General features: G+C 42.9%; 1 protein-coding gene and 1 pseudogene across 6 annotated transcripts in view; one reads left to right on the top strand and one right to left on the bottom strand.

Annotated features, from left to right (window-relative positions):
- Positions 1–19941, bottom strand: part of DYRK1A (dual specificity tyrosine phosphorylation regulated kinase 1A) — a 141345-nt gene extending 121404 nt beyond the window's left edge. For 2 of the 6 annotated variants that reach the window (XM_033128918.1, XM_033128945.1), the window contains exon 1: positions 17972–18101. The gene's annotated coding sequence lies outside the window, so the exon portion shown is untranslated. Of the gene's footprint in view, positions 1–17971; positions 19020–19377 lie in introns of those variants that run through there. The other 4 variants (XM_033128927.1, XM_033128936.1, XM_033128967.1 and 1 more) reach the window with 4 other exon arrangements.
- On the top strand, positions 7923–8021 carry LOC117014890 (uncharacterized; annotated as a pseudogene).
- Positions 19942–21470: the final 1529 nt, after the last annotated feature.

Here is a 21470-nt window from a genome sequence, read left to right as displayed (position 1 = left end):
AGCCAACGGAAATACAAGACAATTGCTAATTCCAGGAAAAACAAAATTACACAAGGAGGGAAATGTAGTCACAGTATACAATTCGGCTTCATGGTGAACAAGACTTACACAGTCATAAGTAAACATAGAATACGTTTAACGAAAAAATGTGTAACTAAAATAGATGGAAAAGAGCAGTGTTACAGCAGGTGGTTTAAAGTTAAACACTCACCTACCTCAACAGAAAGCCAGTGGGTAACGTCTTCAATTTTAAGTCAAATACAAAAATAGGGTCAGGGTTACCCAGCGAGCCTCCACTCTCCCCCCTTCTTCCTTTGTAACAAAAGTTAATTTTGTTCTGAACCCACTTGCATACTCACCCCACTTCGGCATGTGCTCAGGAAAACATGCCCAGTTCCAGGAGCGTGCCTGAATGGAACCCCACTTCCCTTTCTAGTGAGTGTTTCAGAAACAGGCATATATGACCCAGGAGATAAATCTGCCAAAGACTTTCTCAGCAAAGTTTCCACAATCTTATTTAGCTACCAAAAATAATAATATCCTCTCCTTTCCCTGGACATTGTTGTGCTCGATACAACTCCTGAAACTGTTGCAGCCCTCTTACTAATGTGAGGATGAAGCAGCCAAAGACTTAAAAAGAGGGAGATGGAAAAATTGGGGCCCTGAAGACATGAGAGTGCAACCAAATCAATTAGCCCAAGAGCCCCCATTTTCCAACTGTGACTCCAACTGTGAGCTAAATTCTTATTTGAAGCCAGTTTGGGTCAGGGTCTCAATGCCTGCATCCAAAAATCATCCGAACTAATACAATAAGCATATTACTTAGAAACAGAGGAAAAGAGCAGAAAAAACAGCTAAGAGCTGAGGTAAAAGTGCTTACCCAGGGGGCAGAGCGTGCCAGCTAGTAGTGCCTACTACTACTACATTCAGTGCCACGAATGTTTTGGATGTTCCAAGAACCCCTAAAGACCTCAGGACACCCACACAGCCTCTTCTTTTTTGTCCATGCAGACCCTGACCATCGGTGAAAGATTTGGGGAGCAGGACTAGGAGCAGTGAGGGTGTACCTGGGACAGCTCTTTTTCAGTATGAGCCTTTCAGTAGTCTTCAATTTTGATTACATGCATGTTAAAACTAAAAATTAATTCTTAAAAAAATGACTGCAGTAAGCAAAAAAGAGACTAAAGATCTGATCTGTAGAGAGGTTATTAGCAATAATATAAAGAAAGAACTTAATTGACGATTATTTCAGAAATAAAACTCAAGAGGGCTGAGTAACAGTAGATCTGAAAGTGACAGGACAGGAACAGTTACAAGGGGTCAAAGACTACATAGATGCTTCTTCTTCGGGGACATTTCACAATCACAAAGTGCAAACGAAACTACTTTTTATTGTGCATTACACTGGTTGGATTCTACTAGATGCTATCCACCAAACTCTCAAGTTTTAAAAGTAATTCAACTTGAGACGCTGAGACACAGTAATACCAGAAACCCTTCATTCAGCCACGTGTTAAGAGCTAAATGAGATTCTACGTCTAGACGCACAATGCTCAAAATACACCCAGTTCCCGCTCTCGTGGCATTCATCTAGTATTTGCTAAACCATATTCCACAGAAGCAATACCGAATAACTGAGAGACAGGGCTCAGCCTGATTTGAATCCTACCTTACCAACCACAAGAAAAAAATTACTCCACCTCTAAGCTTTTCATCAGCTAAATGAAAATAATACCTTACTAGGTTGTGGTATGTGTGTGTTTATAAAGTGTTCACAGCAAGCTAAATAAAGACTGGCCTTACTATGTTAACATGTGAAGAAGGGGTTTCCTACAATATGCTAATGTGTGTTGCGAATCTCCCAGAAGGTAATTTTCTCCAAGTTTATTTCCTTCATGCCATACCTTCTCAAGGAGTGAGTAGCAAAGAGAAGCTCCTTACTGGTTATTCTGCTTCTGATCCACTAGGACTGATTTCTATTACTGGGTGCTCATCCCACCAGCCTCTTAATGTCTTTTACCACTATTTAGCATCCACTCTTGTAAATCTTTATAATCACAGTTATAAGATTATGTCTCGGTCTTCCCTGCTGGCCCCTGTCAGCTTAGAAACAGTGGGAATATCTTTTAGACTGATTGCTCAAGTACCCAGGAAAACACAGTATGGTAACACTAAAAACACCTTCTCAAAGAACAATGCATGCATTTTAAGTTCATTCTTTCAGTCATTCAACAAACATTTACAGAGTTTTAAATGTGCCAGAGCCCTAGGATACAGCAATGAACAAAACAGATGCAATCTCAGCTCTCAAGCAGCTTAGTCTAAAGACAGCAGGCCAAAACCTCCTAAGAGCTACCACATTCAGGTAGAACAAGAGTAAGCGATGAGAAGGTGGTATTTGGAAACCTAACCTAGACTGGACGGAGGGGATGTCAGAGAGTCAGGGAAGGCTTCCCTGAATAGACATCTAACTTGAGACCGAAAAGATGAGGAGTCAGTAGGACAAAGTCCTCTGCATATCACTTACTCTTCATAACACTATAAACTGTAAGTACATATTATCCCCATTATATAGACAGAGAAACAAAGGCTCAGAGAAGTTTCCGTACTTGGGAAAAGGCAGGGCTAGGATTCAAAGCCAGGCATCTAGATTAGATTCCACAGAATGCACTCTTCACCACTACACTGTTTGCAATGGACAGACTCTAAGGTGGCTCTCGTGACATAGCTTCCTGCAGTTCCTAACCTTCTGTGGAGCTTTCCCCTTGACCCAGGACCCGTGACTTGCTTTTAACCAAGAGAATACAGGAAAGGTGATGGATGTCATTTCCACGGTTATGATATAGAAGATAGTGCAACTGTCTTGCGAAGAGACTCTCTCCTTCAGTCTTTGAGAAAGTGAGTGGCCAGGTTGGGAGGGACCACACAGCAAGAAACTGAAGGCAGACGCCAGCCAATAGGCAGCGAGAACCTGAGGCCCTCAGTCCAAAAGTGCACAAGAAACTGAATTCTACCAACCAGTGTAAGAGCCTAGAAGAGATCTTTCCCCAGCCAAGCCTCAGATGAGACAACAGCCCAGCCAACATCTTGACTGCAGCCCAGCTAAGTTGTACCCAGAAATCCCACCCACACAAACTGTGAGATCATAAATGTGTTTTAAGCTTCTAACTTTGTAGTAATATTGTTACCGATCAAGAAATAATTAACACGCTGTTGCTTAATAAAGTTCTTCTGCCATATCTGGTACTTAGCTGAAATGGTGATTTTCAACTACTCTTAATTACACATCAAGCCGACTTTAGATAACAGTAACAATCGTTCTAAGCAAAACTCATGTACCAAAACGTCAACATGAACCACAATCTGAGCCTGAATTTTACAGTAGCCATTTTAACAACCTTGTCTGCTAGTAGTAGTATTTGTCATTTGTCTGTTTTGATATAACTGAGTTTTCTGTTGTCTTCAAATTCACTACACTTTTCTCTGTACTGTCTAATCTGCCATTAATGCCATCCAGTGTATTTTTCATCTGTTTTCACCGCTAAAAGTTTTATTTGGGTCTTTTTCTACCTTTCATGCCTCTGCCTAACTTTTTGAATATATGGAATACAGTGAAAATAACTGCTTTAATGTCCTTGCCTAACATCTGTCAGTTCTGGGTTGATTTCAGTTGATTGATACCCTAAGTCACATTAACTTGCTTCTGTACATATTTAGCAATTTTTGATTGGATGCTGGACATTTTACATTGTTGAGTGATGGGTTTTGTTATATTTCTTTAAAGAGTGTTGGACTCCGTAATGGCAGGCAAATACATTACTTTCAGATTAGTTTTCCTTTCAAGGCAAGTTTTTAAGCTTTTGTTCAGACAAAGCTAGAGTAGGCTTTACTTTAGAACTAGTTTATTAGCCTCACTACTAAAACATGATCCTTCTGGAGTTTCGACGAACACAACATATATGAAGACATCTTTCTACTCTGCCTACAGGACACTCAAATATTTCCCAGCCCTGTGTGAGAGCTATGGGAATTGTTCTACTTACAGCATCCCAGTGGATTCCTTCCCCCAAAAAAATTACGAAACTGCACCCTACACATACCCAGATTGGTGTTCAGTCAATTATTTAAGGGGACCACGAAGATGATTTACAGAACTCTTTCTCTGCATAGCTCCCTTCTCTCCAGAACTCTGCTCCTCAAATTAAGAACCATTTTGGCCTCCCCCAACTCCAAACTTTGTTTCCTTAACTCAGTGAGACCACATGGCTCTATCTGGGATCACCCTCACTGCACTGAGATCTGAAAACTGCCTCCAGGCAGAAAGCTGGGCCATCACAGGGCTCACCTTGCTTTCCATCTGTCAGAGATCACAGTTCTGCACTGCCTATTGTTCAATATCTGAAAACAGTTATTCAGGTATTTTGTCCAGTCTACTAGCTATTTATAGTGAAGGGTAAATTCAGAATGTTACGGCCTGAGTCAAAAGCAGAAATCATGACTCCTGACTCCGATTTTAAACGGTTTATAAGATACAACTCCTAAGCACATACACACACATCATCTACCACATTACGCCATCTTTATTTTTATCATGACATTTATCGCTCTTTGTCATTATGTTATTTGCTTTATGGCTTATTCTACATTTCACAATAGAATGTAAGCTCTGTGAGTGCAGAGATCTTATCTATCCTGTCACTCTTGAATCCCAACACCTAGAACATATCCTGGCCTAGAACAGGTACTCAAATTCAGCAAATTCATTAAATCAGTAAGCAAACTGTTTTGTAAATATTTCACTTAATATAAACTGTGGCCTCTTCTCATTAGTAAATTCTGATCTACCTGCAGATATCACTGACTCTGGAGAGTTCCTTAGAATTGTCTATTATCTTAATTAGCAACATCTAAGTAAAGGTTCTTAGTTGCAAGCAAAATAAACTAACTGGCTGTGTTGAAACTGAAAAGCAAGCTATTAAAGAATATTAGACAACTCGCAGAAAACCCCAGGAGGGCCAGGCTGGAAGGCTACATAATCAAGAACAGCCAAAATTCAAACCACAGATCTGGTGCAGTGGAGACAACATAGGATTTGGTCACTCCACTTGTACAGACCACTGACTCTGGGAACTAAATGCTACAGCTGTATGTCACTGCCCGCCTCTGGAAAACAGACAGAGCTGCGATCCCCCCTGCACTGCAGGCCACAGATGCTACAAGTGCAGCTTCTGCACAGCACTGGCTCTAAGGGAGTGCAGTGGATGCTCCAGGTCACATGACGGCATCCCAACCCCAAAAGATGCAGAAAAAGTGGGCAATTAGCTTTCATAAGGGAAGATTTCTACCTCCCACCAAATTCTTCAGGTAAAGAATCGCCCAAACAGAAAGCTGTTAGACGTTCTTGTTGATTATCCAAAAGACTAACGAACCAGTAGCACAAGGCATCAGTCCCAGGATGCCAGAACTTGTATCTATTTCTTCAAATAATGGGTTATGGAAGCTCTATTTTTCTTGTTCTTTTCTCTCGAAATGTTTTTTAGGACACTTTACTGTTCACTGGGTTTTTTGTTACCTGGAAGCAACATATGCAATCTACTATGATTAACCTTAAGCAAATTTACTTCCCTGAATCTCAGTTTTCTAACTTATAAAACAGATACTGCCAACCATCTTGTAGGGTTGCTGAGTATATTAAAATAACTAATAATGAGTGTCTGACCCATACCAGGCAATCAATTAATAGGAACTACTGTTGCTATTAGTAAATGTAGCTTATTTTTTAGGAGGAAAAACTCACTAATTTACATGAACAGCTTTTTCTAAAATATGCCAACAGCTTGAAGATCCACGTTTCTGTTTTACCTCAGTATTATGTTATCTCCCTTAGCCCCTACATTACCAGAAGCAACAGTAGTCCAACATGTTGCCACCGCAACTAAGTTCAAGAACTAAACGGATGGAGGGATGGATGGACGGACGGACGGACGGACTGCTCACTCTGACCACAAGCCACGTTTCCTTTACATTTATCTCCAGTAAGCTCTGACTATATCAAACTTCCTGAGCGCAGGGGCCACTACAATGTCCCAAGAGCCTAGCAGGGGCCAGACACAGAGACCGTCCATAAAATTTGAGTGCTTGCCTTTCCAAATATTTACTACAGAAACTAGTCACTGAGAAAGGTTTCAAACTATTTTAAAACAAATCCCTTACAAGCTTTTCAAAAGCTCATTCTTCTGACAAGATCAACAGCTTCAGTAGTTTTCTAACTACAAGATGCTTTTTTTCTTTTGAAAATCCATCCAATGCAATGAACTTTACCTCAACCATTCTGGTTCTGTTATCCAAACTTGAAGCAGAAGTTAAATTCAGAACGCATTCAAACAAACCACTTTCCTCATTTTTGTCACTGATTAAATGAAGTAAGCTAAATATTTTAAATGTGAACCTGAACAGCTACTACAAATGCTGGATTGCCAGATATAATTGTTGAATGAACCTTTGTTGGCTAGGAATCATGAAGAATATCCATAATTTAAAACCACTCCAGGGGCAGCCTGATGGCTCAGTTGGTTAGAGCGCAAGCTCTTAACAAGGTTGCCGGTTCAATTCCGGCACGGGATGGTTGGCTACGCCCCCTGCAACTAAAGACTGAAAACAGCGACTGGACTTGGAGCTGAGCTGCGCCCTCCACAACTAGAGTGAAGGACGACTTGAAGCTGATGGGTCCTGGAGAAACACGCTGTTCCTCAATAAAAATTAAAAATAATAACCATAGTAATTTTTTTAAAAACCACTCCAAATGACCACTAGGATTGCATCTATTTCAATAAACTACTAACATTATGTACTCCTTTAAAAAACAACACACTCCTTCCACTCCATATTCCCAATATCCAGCTTCTAACAAATGTTTCCTTAGTGCTTACTATGTGCCCAATATTGGCCAAAACGGAGACCACGCCAGGGAGCAGGACACCAATGCCTGCTCTCTGGAGGCATTAACCAAATAAGCACCGAAAGATTACCGACTGGGGTCAGCACTCAAAGAAAGAGTATAAGGGGACAGGAGATACTGAAAAAGAGGCGACAGGGGTGGAGGCTGCTTTCCCTGACAAAGGGACACCTGAGCTGAAACTGAAGGAGGACAAGAAGTTTAACACAAACGGGATGACCGCTGGCTGAGGAAGCAGCACTCAAGCAGCACTCACGAAGAGAGGGATCCAGCGACCTGGGAGATAAAACTGCACAAGTGAGCTGGAGACAGATCTTTCAGGAAGGGGGTCCCGTGAATAATTTGGTCTTTACCCCGGAAGTCACGATAAATCATTAAAAGGGTTTTTTTTTAAAGGACAGAGAACTTTAGTTCAGCCCGTGCTCAAATCCCTCTCTCATGTCTGCCCCTTCTAGTGCACTTGCCTCGGCCCTGCCCTTCCCTGCGTGCCCGCCTCCTTCACTTCAGCAACTAGCCTCCCTCCCAGCCCTCGCCACGACTCCTGACTCCTCGGGGCCAGTCTTCAAGTCCTTCCCTCTAACTGATTCCAATACTGCTGAGTAACTGCGGGCAGTAGGTACATTTACCTAGTTTTGCTGACATTCTGAACTGGACCACAGAACCGTCAGAGCAATATTCAAAAAGTGAAATGAGATTGTAAAATACTCAATGAGATCCTAATAATTTCTTGCTATTGCTGTTTTTAAAATTTTAATGAAACTATCTTCTATGCCACAGAAATGTCTCCCAATAACAAATGTGTTTGATGTAAAAATGAAGTAAAAAATATCACTGTGATGACAGTTGCAGGTTTTTTCAAGAGTAAATGATGAAATCAGAACAAATTTTTCAGCAAACAGTATTCACCTTGAGGACTGGAGTCCTATTCATATCCAAATAAACTTGAACGCAAAAGTAACTGTCAAGTGGTCACTTCGCAGAACCTGTACTAAAACTGAAACTATACAGATTCACATGGCCCCTGTGCAAGAATGACACGCAAATTCGTGAAGCATTCCACATTTTTACATCAACTGTAATTGAAAAAACAAATTAAAGTTTGAAAAGGAAACAAAAAATTAACTGTCAAAAGGACTCTAAAATGAGACCAAAATTTTGACCTTCAAAAAGCAACATCAAAAATTATTCAATTTCATAGACTATGTTCCCTTTAATGAAGCTGTACGTCTACTCCAGACTGAGTCCTTAGCCTACTGTACAGAGTATGACAGATTCCCCCTCCAGAACGTAACTTCCATGATGGCACAGACAGTGTAGCTTTTATTTTAGCATCGATTCCAGGGCCTACTTCCATGTTTGGCATTAGTAGGTATTCAATAAACAATTCTACCCACCTCAAAAGATAAATGATTTTTAGGTGACTGTCTCCTAATAATACATGTGAAAATAAACAGAATCTATTTTTCACAAAAACACTAAGACACTCAGAATACATTAAACTCTCACATATTCAATTACTCTATACTTGTCAAACTGTGATCATGATACAACCTTTTCCCTTCCAGGCTCACAGGTTCTAATGCTGCCTTCTGCCACTGCCCCGTATTTTAGCTCATCTTTAATGGTGCTACAAATTATTTCCACCTGACCCTAACGGAAGGTTTGAACTAGAATAATTCTATCTTGTTCTTCAACAATTCCTTCGAGTCCGCGGTAGGAACTATTCTAAACTGTCCCATCAAACCCATCTTTCCACTCCTACAACCTTTTACTACACTGCCACCAAAGTTTAATTCTCTCCCATCTCCAATCCAGATGTTTGAATCCAGAAATATTCACTTTGGTCTGTTGACAATTAAATAATTAAGAAATTTTTCAGGTGTTCCAAACTTGGGTTCCCACCTGTCTTGTCCTTTTTACCTTTTCTTATTCCTCAGGCCTATACACTTAAAACGGGCCTGCCTTCCAACTCCTCCTCCTTATGGTGATATCTCCTAACCCACAGGTAAATCATCGCTGCCCTCTGAAAACCCTTCAACTGCCCCCAAATTCAAATTCCTCATAATAGTTAAGACCCGTCATTCTCATTTCTTACTGCAAGTATCCTTTATCCTTCCCCCACCCCCAGCATAACACACAACCCCCCTCCGTCATTCTCCAGTCCCCTTTCCCTCACCACCACCACCACCACCACCACCACCACCACCACCACCACCACCACCGGCACCACCACCACCACCGGCACCACCAGCCGCCCACATGACCTCCTCCAGCACTGTCAATTCCCCAGGTTCCACTGTAAAAAGCCTTGCCATTCTTCCAGATCAAGACCCTGTCCCACCACCTCCACAAAGGCATGCTCCCATTTCTCCGAATTGTCTTACTTCCCGTGTTCTTCCACTTCCACTTCACGTCAGTACTGCTAATACTCAGCATCCAAGGTCTGACCTGCGTTCATGTTGTGTATATACACAACTATCTCAACACTAACAACAGAGGTAACCAAATCTCATTCACTTTTGTAGTCAAAGCTTCTAACACCACAATTCACATATCTAATACAGAGGACAGTCAAATGGTTATTTAACTGAAAAGAAACAAGAATCCCCTTTTACAATTTATCAAAGCATTTACAATTACAAGCATTCACAATTTATAAAAACATGTTTTTCATTCAACAGAATACAGAAAAATCATGTATGTGACAAAGAATGAATATTTGTTATTTAAAGTACAAGACTTACAGTACAACTTAAGATGTTCAGACTCACTCGTAATTAAAGAAATGAAAGTCCAAACAACTAGATATGATCATTCACCTACAAAATTGACAAAGATTTTAAAACTTTGGTAACACCAGTATTGGTGAGATTTGGAAAAATTATGCAGTCTCAGACACTGCTGATGAAGTAAGAACTGGTGCTACTTTTTGGAAGACAATTTGGCAACACATATTGAAATGTGCACATACCTGGTGAACCAGCAATTTCCTTATAAGTACTCTACAGCTACCGCTCACAGAACAGTCACATGTGCAAGGATGTACCCTACAGCATTGTGCCAAAATATGAAAACAATTTAAATGGCTCCTTAATGGAGACTGACTAGATTGTGGTACATCTATAAAATATGGACTGCTTCCCAACCATTGGAAAAAACAGAGAAACTCCATCAGATGACATGGGAATATTTCTAAGATAGATCAAGAAGCTTAAGTTGCAAAACTGTGTTTAGCATGATGCCACTTGCTTTTGATTGTAAGTGCACGGACACGGTGTACCTACATACACACACACATACCCCACAATGTCCATGCACTTTACAAAAAATAAACAGAATCATACTAAACAGTTTGTAACACACATGAGCATTAAATGTTTGATATACGTAATTGTACACATACAGGCATAGGACATTTCTGGTAGTAAAAACTAACAGCTATTACGGAGGAGGACAGAGGGAGGGGCAATGATTTGACACCATTCTATATGGCTTCATCTTTTCTTAAAACCACGAGCATATATTACTAGTTGATTCTGAAACCCTAAAATTCCCGAGTTGATCAGAACCATACGTTTGTGTTACAGCATCACCTGTTTGCTAAGTTGTAAGACTGCACAAACAGGATGATAAAACGGGAAAAAGGACACTCCTACTCCGGTAGTTACTCACTCAAGCCCAGTGGGTCCTCAGCAGTTATCCAGTCCCATCACCAACACTCTCTCAATGACAGGAGGCCAGGAAGTGCCAGTCTAATGCTCCTCATCTCTGGCCACCAGAGGAGCCTCCATGAACCTTTCCAGGACTAGACCACAAGCTGGCATGTCCCAAACCCGCCCTTCATTTTCCTCACGCAAGGACACAGGTGCCCTATTCCGCCCTCCCCTTCCCAAAAAGCTCTCATTAGTGCAGGTGCTAATCTCCAATTTTAAAAAATGACAGCCAGCTAACTGATAAAGTTTTAAACAGATAACAGATAAGGGAAATTCCTCTGGGAGTATTTCCATTTTAAATTAGGGAATCCAACTCTTACCTTAATCTAAAAGAATGAACTCAACAGTGAGAACTGCAAACAAACCAGCTGAAGAAGAAATCCCGCTGAGGAAGCGACTCCCTATCATCTACCCTCCTGATGCTGCAGGGACACTGCCCTACCACGCAGCACTGACACCAACAATCCCTCACTGAAAACCTCAACTTGCCACCTTGAAACATTCATTTGACTGACTTGGCCTATTTCTCTAAGGGGCTCACAATTCAGTGAGCCAACCATTCACTCACTGCCAACGAGCTCACACATAGAAAGCAACTTTCTGAGGATGACAGGTATCCCTAAACATCCCAATGCAGCTAGTACTCCATCCGCTGTCCCCCTTTTGTAAAAAGAACCAGGAATCAGGAAAATATATGCTCGTGCCAGACCTGCTTATTCGGAGGCACTGGTGAGTTGTTCAGTTTCTTTGCATGCTTTTCCTTCTCTAAAATGAGAGAGATGAACTATACCAATGTTTCTCAATGTTCTACAGCATCAGGGTCACCTGGAGTCCTAATTAAGAAAGCAGATTCCAGAGCATCGCTCCAAATCTGCAGAAAGAGAGTCGATATATATGAGCTTGGGAATCCCGCAAGTTGGACAAGTTCTCCGGGAGACTGAGAACCCTTAGTTTCTCAGGTCTCTACTAGATCTAGTAATACTCTACATACTAGCTCAAAGGAAACCCAGATCTTTCACTTCTTTCAAAACCCACAGAAATTAAAAAGGAAGATACCAGATAGCAAATGTATTTTTAAACATCACTGCTACCACCCTTCTTGCAACTTCAGTGACTCAAACATTTACTGAAAACCTGACAAAATGCAAGTGTTATTCTAGTATTGTTTGCTGACAATATGAGCAGGAACACATACAATATGGTCCAGGAGACTATTAAAACGAAATCCAAAAGCTTAGATTCCAAATACTGTTTCCATACACTGTAACACAGCAATCAAGAACTGTGTTCATGACAGTAAAATAATGTACTATCAGACCCAAAAGTGCTTCACTGCTAAAAGTTTAGTGACATTTTTTCCTCATCTGACAATATGTGTATTTACTGCATATGCGGAAATACTGATGAGCTATTTGAATTTGCACACCATAGTTCAAAAGATTAATGGCCAAATACAGAAAATAAAACTAATCAGTCCAATAAGTTGTATTTTCAAAGTTTGTTTCTTCCAACACATTTGAAAGTGTGACAGGCAATGCTTCATAATTCCCCATTCTTCTCTTCTTCAGTAGAAACAGATTTTCAGCCAGACGACTACAAAGACCACATATCCCAGCCTCCTTTGCAGCAAAATGTGGCCACCTGACTAGGTACCTTCTGACCAACAAGTGTAAACAAAAGTCCTGTATGCAACTTCCAGGTTTGTCTTTAAGGGAGAGGCTGTGCCTTCCCCATGTCCTGTTCCCAGACAGTGGCTGCAGTGGGCAAGTCTTGTGCTCTACAGAAAAGGATGTCTCCTTAGGCAGGGGAAAGCAGCACGACAAGGAACCAAGGTCCCCACCGTGGAACCCCCGCATCAGCCTTAGACTACTTACCCGAGAGAGAAGTCAATTTCTCCTTTAAGCCACTGTATTTACCCAGAACACAGGCCCAACCAATCTTGTTTTATACCTAATGCATATAGAAAGTTTAAATTTATAATAAATGTCAAATAGCAGCTACTTATCAACTCAGTAAAGTTGGAATTCTAATTATATACTCTTGGATAACCCCACCACTGAAATTATTGCTACTGTACCAACTTATATGGCATTTTACACTTTTTCAAAGCACCCCATTTCAGTATCTCATTTCACATTCTCAAAATCCTGGGCAGGACAGCTGGTGCTACGCACATTTGGCATATAGGACAGTGAAGCTCAGAGAAGCTACTGTGCCCAAGATTGTACAACTAAGGAGTGGTCCTCCGGATTCAGCAAACAGGTTCCTCATTCATCATTCTGTGTACATATACATTTACATACCCCTGCTACGTGCCAGGCATTATTTACAAGCGTGATCAAGAAAGAATTATTCCTGTCCAAATGTACAATCTAATCTAACAGGGTGAGAGACATTAAATGAGGACGTACATATAATATATACATGTATACATACACATATATATGAATATGAATCAATTTCATAGTTATTTGTAATAAGGACTGTGAAAAAAAGCAGAGTCCTGTAAAAATGCATGGCCAAGGAACCTTACATAAACGGGGGGCTTGGGGAAGGCCTCTCTGAAGAAGTAGCAGCATTTCTGCTGAGACAGTAAGGATGAGTATGAATGAAGAGGAAGGGGAGGGAGAAGGCAGAAAAGAAGGCTATTGAGAAATTTACATGCATTAACCCCAAAAGAACCCTGTGGTAAGTGCCACTGACCCCATTTCAGAGCTGAAGAAACTAACGTGTAGTGAAATCACTGTGCTAAAGTTGCACTGGCAGGGAATGGCAGGTCCTGCTGAGATTTCAGACCTGCCTGACTCTGGAGTCGCTGTCTGGCACCATCTCCCTGGCCAGTCCTCTCTCCACAGCACCATACTGCCTCAACTGCTATCTACGACGAGTTATCAAGGAGGCTTTGGATACATGTCACAGTTTGGGCATCTTTTTACCCAAACGATGTGCTAAGATGCCAACCTTACCCACAAAAACCCATAAAACAATCAAAAAAAAAAAATCAACTCCTGTCATTGGATATTTCATACACTTAGAAAAAAATAGGGGGGTTTTAAGAAAAGGGATATTATCTAAAATCAAGATGATGCTGAAAACCAGTTTCATCCCATGTTAAACGAGCTCATAATTCCCATATACACAAAAAATAGATTTAAACAAGCATTTTAATTATGGGGAGATAAAACTCAAAACAATTCGTCAAAAGATAACATTTTAAACTATTATGCCCTAATACATTGTATGCATATACATGCACACATCCCTCAAACAAAAATATTTATATACCTTGTCAAAACTTTAACCCTGATACAAACTTAAAAATCATCTTCTAGAAGAGAGGATACATAGCTCTGGTGAAACAATCAATTGCCAAGAAGCCAAAATGGTTGTGTTAGCAAAAGGGACGCCGCCTACAAGGACCGTATCATTTTAGGTATTCAATGTATTGTAAGTTATTATCACCAATAAAGAATTTTAACTCATTATACAACTCCAGAAGTAGGACTTCAAGGCAAAAGCATAACTTTTAAAAAGCATTTATCTGGTTTATACAACACAGTATTTCCAAATCATTTTGTTTTCATATACCAAAAAGTGAAACTAAGGCTGCCTGTAGCCACTGGGTTAGGAAACAAGACTTGTCTTTAATTACCTAACATGAACCTTAAATCACTTTAGTCATGTGAAGTCCACATTACACTTTGACATAACCAGTGGTAAACTTTACAGCTCTAGCTTAACATTATAGCATCGACATAAGGCAAGATTTCAAAAGATTTCTTCATTTAGGGACAAGTGAAGAGAAATTATAGGTAATTTAAAATAGTTTAATGATTTTTTCCAAGTAATTAAACAAACTTTAACCACCTAAAATGTCTAATCCAAAATTGTGCCATCCTTGGGTTACAAATTACCAAAATTTCTCTAGCCATCAAAACACTGTCCAATGATCAAAATAATGTATGGTAAAAAGTCTTTTAAATGGCATAACCACTATGTATAAAGTGCTCTTAAACAAGTCCCGCAATTCACTTTGACAGGGCAAACTCTTAGTATCAAGTTTCAGGTGACCATGTTTGATAGTTTCAAGTAATATCTTTACTTCTAAACAGAAAATATACACAAGTATCTGGAGGTAAACCACGAAACACTCAACCCAAATTCTTATTTCAGTTTAAATTACTGATAAGGAATGTAACAAAATTATGAGACTAATTAAATTTTGGGAGAGAAGAGCCAAGTTCTTTCTAAAGACTATCTGGAAGTTTTTCGGTTTTGCTGGGTTCTGGTTTTGCCGGGTTTTTTCTTGAGGGGGTAAAAGAGAAATTGCTTGGAGAGCAGTGAGTGGGTTTGGGGTGCGTGTGTAGGAAATGTTAAAGTTCTTTGAAATAAGAGAAAAGCTCATTCTAAAGCAAAGAAAAACTGCTAAACACCTTATCATAAATACCAAGTCACAAATGAAGCCCCCCTTCTATTATTAATCTTATATTTAATGTCACATACAAGACAATTCCCTTCGCAATCATAACGAAGTTACTTCTATCCAAATTTTCTTCCCATAACTAGACTCTTGGCAACAGTAAATATACATGTGAAAACATCCCTGGGCAGACTAAATTTCTAAGCTATTTAGTTTTTTGAAAATTGTTTTCAAATAATAAGTACTTAAAATTCAATACAAATTAGCATTTTCTTTGTACAGTTTCAAAACAAAATGCATGCCAAAGGTCATACTATATCACCTATTATAACAAGTTATCTTGAATTTTACTTTGGCACATAGTCATAATACTATAAAACTTACATAAATCCTTTAAATACTCGTTGTTACACTTACCACTCCCCCCACCCCACATAACTTTCAGTTATAAACACAGTAACTCTCCATAAATAAAACTGAAGGGCAGACATTGGGCAATATTCTAGAGGGGGGAAATTCTAACCAAGGGTCTTTTTTACTATCCACACTCCCAAACAGGATATTGCATTAAAATGGAATTATTTTCATTTATTTTGAATGTTAGTGCCCCTAAAAGACTGGACTACCTCATTAATTATTGATCCCTAACAGTAATTTTGTGTTTAAGTTTCTAATAGGTTCCACCAATATGTCTTCAAAATGTTTAAGAAACAATCTTACACCTAAATTCCAAGTTCCTAACAACAAAAATCTCACTAGATCACAGATCACTTAGTCCACCTCCCACCCCGACCAATAATGACCATTCATTCATCCAAGTCTATTCCTTCAAACGTAAAATCTTTTCTCAAGGAGTATGCCTTCACCTTAAAAACACAGAGGTGACCCTTCCTTCTAGATTAATTTCTAAGCTTATGTCTCTTATGAACTTTTTATACTCAGTTTTGCAACTCGGTGTAAACACTGACAGGAGTCTTTAGCTTTCTGGCAAGGTTTGAAGTCTAGATGAATTTGGACAGCCACCACAAACAACACTATTTCAAGGCAAATCTTCCAAAAGCACTGGGGTATTTTAGGTGTCATATGTGTATTAAATTATCTTAACTATAACCAAGTAAACTTTTTTCAGAGAGACTACCATTTCTTTGAAAATATCTTCTTCAGATTAAAATCTTAGCATATGAAATTTTAGTTCTAGTCTCACATTTATAGTCTATCCAAAAATACTCTTAAGGTAACTAAATTAAGACATGAGAAATTTAAGAAAACAAAAGCTAAAGGTAATTAATTCCACTGAATTATTAAACACCCCAAAAATCAAAATATTAAATATATATCCATTCTTAAACACTTTGTATAAGTAAAGCATAAGGGGTCACCGAAGAAATCTAAGTATTCAACATAAAAAAATAACTAAACATAACTTTACACAAAACTTTCTTATGACTCATCAGTACTTAAATGATGTCTATAATTAAAACTAAATGTGAAGAACAAAACGCACCAAAGAATATTTTTTAATTCCTTCCATTCAAAAATTGTCTACATAGTTTTCTTGGGGGAGAGGGGACTGACAAGTTTCACTAAGAGGGTCTCATGTCAATCAATCCACTTTGGCAAACCAGTTAATTTTCTGCTAAACACTGTATACATGGACACAATCTCTAGGTTAGAACCCTGAGTCATTACACAAACAGAGCTCCAAAATTTGCCAGTGTTTATAATAATGAATTATAACCTAGTGATTAAGAAGAGTCCAGGCAGGCTGGCTACAGACTCCTGGCTCCTGGAGTCCCAGCTGTATGACCTTGGATGAGTCACAGCAATTTCCCCATCTGTGAAATGGGTAACAGTTCCTACCAGTAGGATAAGCTTGTTTATGTAAATAAAGCTCTGAGAATAATGAATGGCGCTCTTCGTCCAAATTTTTAAATCAGTGTGAAAACAACGTTTTAAGGTGTATTTTTTTTTTTTGACAATTTGGGCGGAATTCAAGAACCAAACGGTGCTCACATTCAAGTGAGGAACCTAGATTACAATATTCTTATAATCGAGGGTTGGATGAAAGGCATAGCCAAATAGTTGGAGTCCATCACTCACTGATTTTGCCATTTTTAACTATTTCGGGGAGGGGCCTTTCGCTAAGTGTTAAGATATTCAGCAGTTTCGGTGGATCTAAGTGAGAGTAGCTTTGTATCTGGGAATAGACTTGTGAAGTTTTGCTGCAATACCCAGATATCAATTATAATTTACGAATTCTCAACCACCAATTCCTCCGGCTGCTAAACAGGTCATCACTCCCCCTCGAGTGGCCGGGATCACTTGCACTCACGGCACAACTTCAGAGCCCGCCGAGTGCCCTCGCTCCAACACACACCCCAAAGGGCCGCGGAGGCACCCGGCTCCCGACCTTCCCCGGCGCCTCGCCCAGCAGCCAGCCCCATTTTCTTAACCCGTACATTGTCCTTGCGGAGAACCCCGGCGGTTCCCACACTGGAGGGGACCAAGAGGAGGGACGAGGGAGGAGCTGGGGGAAGAGGATGAGGAGGAAGAGGAGGAGGAGGAGGAAGACAACCTCCTCCCCTTTGCTCGGGCGACCAGTGAAGGTCTGGCGGTTTCTCCAGCCCCCAGGCCCCGGCTCCCGGGAGGCCGCGGCCCCTGCTCCCACCCTCCGCAACTTTCCCTCCGCTCGCACCCGCCTCTCCTCCGGGACCGGGCCAGTCGGGCTCCCTCCCCCGGCGGCCAGCCCCGGGCCGCGGCGCCTCCTCCTAAAATGGCAGGTCCCTCCCTCCGCCCGGCCGGCCTCGGCGCGGGCCCGGCTGCAGGCCGCGGGGGGAGCCGGGCGCCGGGCCGGGCGGGGCCGCGGCCCGGCCGGACACTCACCAGGACGATGGCGGGGCGCTCGCGCCGCTCCCTCCGGTGAGTCTCAGCCTCCGGCTCCCGCCGCTGCGCTCCCGCCGCGGCCTCCGCAGCCAGCGCCGCCCGGGTCGCCGCTCTCCGCCCCCGGCGCTCCCGGCTCCGCGGCCGAGCCGCAACCTTCTCAGTCTCTCTCCGGCTCGCGGTTCCAGCGGCGCCCGGGGCCGGGGAGGCGACAGCCCCCTCCCCGGCAAATACCGCAGTCCCCGGACCCCGACTCCCGGCGGCGGGGCCGCGCGGCCCGGCCCGGCGCGGAGGGCGGCGGCGGCGAGGCCGGGCGCCGAGTCGCGACCGCTCCCGGCGGCTTCTTCTCGAGGAGGATTTTGTAAATCTCACAAAATGGCGCGCGCTCCAAACCTGCGCAGCGAGAAGCGCCGGGGCCCGAGCGGCGGCGGCGGCGGCGGCTCCTCCGCCAGGAGAGCCCGAACCGCCCGCCCCCGAGTCCCTGCACAGACAGACAGACACTCACACACACACACGCACGCACACTCGCCCTCGCACACGCTCACTCACACACACACTCTCACACTCACACCGGTCCCGCCCGCTCGCCGGCGGCGGCAGCGGCACCAACAGCAGCAGCAGGAACAGCAGCAGCAGAAGCGGCGGCGGCGGCGGCGGCGCCCGCACCCCCCGTTTGGGGTGTCCGCTCCCTGAGCCCGACCTGAGCCGCGATCAGCAGCAGCGACGGCAGCAGTCTCCCCGGATCCCCCCGCCGCTCTTGCCGCCGCCACCCCCGCCTCACTCCAATGGGGCTTTTTATTATTATTCGGGCGGGAAGCGAAAGGGTTTAAAAAAAAACCAACCAACAAAATGGCGACGGACCGACCCGGTCGCTATAGCAACTGTCAATCAAAACGCAAAACCCCGGCTGACGTGCTAACGTCCTCCTCCCGCCCCCCGGCTCAAGCCGTTGGGCGGGGCCTGTTGCTCCGGCAACGGCAGATTCCGTTCCCTCCTTTAGTTCTCCCCCTCCGTACCCAACCAACCACCCAACCCCCTCAGGTCACGTGAAGGATAAATTCGGAGCTCGGGCCCGCTACGAGTGTCAGAGGAGGGCGCGTGATTCGCTCGGGGGAGGGAGAGGAGGAGGATGGCAGGGCGGAGGGAGGGGAGAGGAAGGGGGGCGAGGCGGCGGCCCGGCCCGTAAGCGAGCGCCTGCCGCCTCCCCTGCCGCCTGGCCGCGCCCCGCGCCCGCGCCGACTGCGGGCAGAGGAGCGCGCGCGGCCTCTGCGCCGCCACCCCCGGAGCCCTGCGCTTCCGCGTCGTGCGCCCGCAGCCCCGCCCGCGCCGGGGGGAGGGGGGTCGGGCTTTGCGGCCGCGTGGGGACCCCCGGAAGCCCACCCCCGCGCGCCCTGGCCCAGGGCTCTCACCTTCGTTTCACGGTAGCGCGCCAGCCGAGGGAAGGCAGCCAGGGTGCGCACGTCCGCGCGTTTAAACTGTTCTTGGAAGGGCTCGCGTGCCCCCCTCGCCGGAAAATGCCCACGGAGGCCGCGGCTGGGGGTGGGGAAGAGGCCGCCTCCGCGTTTCAGACATCTCAGGAATTCCGGACGCTTCGCCCGAATCCGGGATGCCCCTGCGGCTGACACCTTGATTAAATCATGCCACACGGTTTGTGTAGCCACCAACGCCAACGTTCAGAAATTGTGGACGGAACCATCATAAAAACTTTTTAGGCTGTGCACGCTCTCCCTGGCTTTCCCACCTATTTCAGACCTCTACCCACCTTGCTGGGCGCTGCCTTCTCGATCGGAATAACCCCCTAAATTAACACGACCTATTACTGTATCCTTGTTGCCCAACACCGTTTTCTTTTTCATGTACCATCTCAGTTTCCAGATTCTGAATTCGCCCACAATTCTTTATTAATATTCTGGCTTTCATGTATTTTTATTATATCTACCCTTTCTGCTTAAATGTTGGTATGTGTCCCTACCCCCCGCCCCCCAGGCATTAAAACCTAGCTGTGCTAGTAGCCATGCTGTGCTGGGTACTTTGTAATCAATAGACAGCCACTGGCTAAAAATTGTATTTTGTACCAAGCCTAATAAAATGGCACTTAAGTGTTACGTTAAAAAGGATAACAGATACTATTTTACACCAAGACACTTAATTTATTGATTGATTTCTAAGTTTGGTTTTTGCCATCATATAATAGTGTTCGTATCAATTTTTTCTTAAGCTTAAACTGTTCACAAATACAGTAGCAACAGATACAATCTTAGTAAAGAATAACAATCCTGTAATAAATACTGGTTCTATCCTATGTAACTCAAGGAAAGACACTTGCTTTAAATGGTTTCCAACAAATGTTTCCCTCCTTCAGTGATAAGAACATTGATACACTTAAGGCAACCATTCAAATTAGCACAGGCCCTGAAAGAAATCAGACCAAACCTGAAATAAATGAGACAAAAAGTAGTCGGGCAAAAAGCTTACTTCAGGCTGATTCTCCTCCGTGGTATAAAAAGTTGCCATGACTCACAAATTCTTTTGGATTGCCGACTTTTTCAAAATTGCCCTGCTAATGCAATTAAAGTCCACGTTCAGCCCGATTGTTTTGAAGAAACTGGCCAAGAGGGTCCATGTTGAGGTGAGAAATCGCTACCTTAATTCCTCCCAGACTCACGTCCACCTATATAACCAACCCCTCCCCCACTCGGGGTTTTCTTCTCCCTGCTCCCCACCCCCACCACATTCACCAGTTTCACTTCTATCATAAGCACTGGAGCATTAGCAACCTTTAACACTGAAGTTAAATTTGAGTCAAATTTTTATTGGTGGTAATGAAGGAAACTTGCATAATTAATTTTTTAGATAACCTGGAAACAATATGACAGTGTCTCAAGAAATGGGCCCTTGTCTTCAGTCAAATCAATCTAGAAGATTATAAGGGTGAGGCAAAATCTTGAGCTTACAATCATGCAGTAATTGAAGGGATTTCTGGTCTTCATATCTAGAAGGCTGCACCCTTCCCTCTCAACCACACAGGGCCAGCCCCACCCCCACCCATGTGACAGTCTTACACAACATTGATCAATGAACTGTCACTGTCATGTCCAGGTTGAAATGCTGTAAAGTGGTTTTAATAGGCTTCACCTAAAAAGTAACCTATAAATTATGCTGGCCCAAAACAAGTAAACAAATAGGCAGGAAGGACTCTGGTTCAGATGCCAGTTTAGTGTTGACTAGGTTTAGCGATTGAATCCTTGCTGTCATCTGAGAATCTCATCACATCCACTGACTGATGTATCTATTCATAGAAGTTAAACTATAAAAGCAAAGACCCCACCCAACTCACAGATAATAACAGCCTCCACTAATCCAGTACATTCTAGGGTATGTCTAATCCTCATAGAAACATTTCATCCCCATTATACAAATGAGAAAACAAACCCGGAGTAAATAACTTTCCCAGGTTACACCACCAGTAAGTGGTGAAGCCAAGATTCAAACCCAGGTGTAA

Source organism: Rhinolophus ferrumequinum, chromosome 2 (genome assembly GCF_004115265.2).
Source record: "Rhinolophus ferrumequinum isolate MPI-CBG mRhiFer1 chromosome 2, mRhiFer1_v1.p, whole genome shotgun sequence".
Classification (NCBI taxonomy): domain Eukaryota; kingdom Metazoa; phylum Chordata; class Mammalia; order Chiroptera; family Rhinolophidae; genus Rhinolophus; species Rhinolophus ferrumequinum.
The sequence above is the reverse complement of the archived record's forward strand: the minus strand, read 5'-3'. Positions and strand labels throughout refer to the sequence as shown.